Here is a 1,569-nt window from a genome sequence, read left to right on the forward strand (position 1 = left end):
TTTTTTTTTTTTTTTTTTTTTTTGTCTGCACTCATTTGTCTATCTGGGCTGTTGGCCTCTTTGCCTCCAAGTGTGGGATATATGAAGCAAAAAGAACTCATCAATATGTTGTTCCTTAGGTCCTGAGGTCCTTAGTCAGTCTGCCTTCTCTCACCTTTCAGAGTCTTCTCTTTTTTAAAATTTATTTTAATAGGTTTCTGGGGAACAGGCGGTATTTGGTTATGTGAATAAGTTCTATAAGTGGTGATTTCTGAGATTTTGGTGCACCCATCACCTGAGCAGTATACCCTATACCCAATGTGTAGTGTTTTGTTTCTCAGCCACCTCCCACCCTTTCCCGAGTCCCCAAAGTATGTGTGTGTGTACATATATATGTATATATGTATATATATACACATACACATATATAATGTTATATATATATATATATATATACATACGTATATATATAAAACATTTTATTTATCCACTCATTGACTGATGGGTATTTGGGCTGGTTTCGTGTTTTTGCAATTTCAAATTGTGTTTCTATAAACATTTGTGTGCAAGTATCTTTTTTGTATAATGACTTATTTTCCTCTGAGTAGATACCCAGGAGTGAGATTGCTGGATCAGATGGTAGATTTACTTTTCGTTCTTAAAGGAATCTCTACACTGTTTTTTATTGTGGTTATACCAGTTTACATTCCTACCAACAGTGTAAAATGTTTACATTCTCACCACATCCACACCAACATCTATTTATTTTTATTTTTTTGATTATGTTCATTCTTGGAGGAGCGAAGTGGTATTGCATTGTGGTTTTGATTTGCATTTCCCTGATAATTAATGATATTGAGCATTCTTTCATAGGTTTGTTGGCCATTTGTATATCTTATTTTGAGAATTGCCTATTCATGTCCTTAGCCCACTTTTCAATGGGATTGTTTGTTTCGTTCTTGCTGATTTGTTTGGATTCCCCTTGCCCAATGTATAGATTATGAAAATATTCTCCCACTGTCTGTTTACTCTACTGATTATTTCTTTTACTGTGCAAAAGGAAGCTTTGTAGTTTAATTAAGTTCCATCTATTTATCCTTTTTTGTTGTTACATTTGCTTCTGGGTTCTTGGTCACGAAGTCTTTGCCTAAGCCAATGTCTAGAAGAGTTTTTCCAGTGTTATCTTCTAGAATTTGTATGGTTCAGGTCTTCAGAGTCTTCTTATGTTTGTTTTATATATCCTTTCCAGAACTGTTCAGCTGCCCTTACAGAAAAATAGGGAAAAGTATGTCTAGGGTTAGAAATTTTAGATAACATTAGATCTCTGACCACTTTTGGTGAATTCAGTTACTTAATTTTAACATAATCTTACTGAAAATCAATATAGCCTGATTTTAGCATGGTCTTCCTTAAATTACTGGGATTAGTTTGTATTTGTAAGGATAGAAATCATCCTATTTTAAATTAGAGAGATATACTATTTATTACTATTATTCATCAAGTAATCATTATTTAACAGAAGAATTAAGTTATAATTATGATGTACAGGAAAAATAAGTGCATTAAAGTATACTTCAAAGACTTACAATT

This window comes from Rhinopithecus bieti, unplaced genomic scaffold (genome assembly GCF_001698545.2).
Source record: "Rhinopithecus bieti isolate Rb0 unplaced genomic scaffold, ASM169854v2 scaffold_35538, whole genome shotgun sequence".
In the NCBI taxonomy this organism is placed as follows: domain Eukaryota; kingdom Metazoa; phylum Chordata; class Mammalia; order Primates; family Cercopithecidae; genus Rhinopithecus; species Rhinopithecus bieti.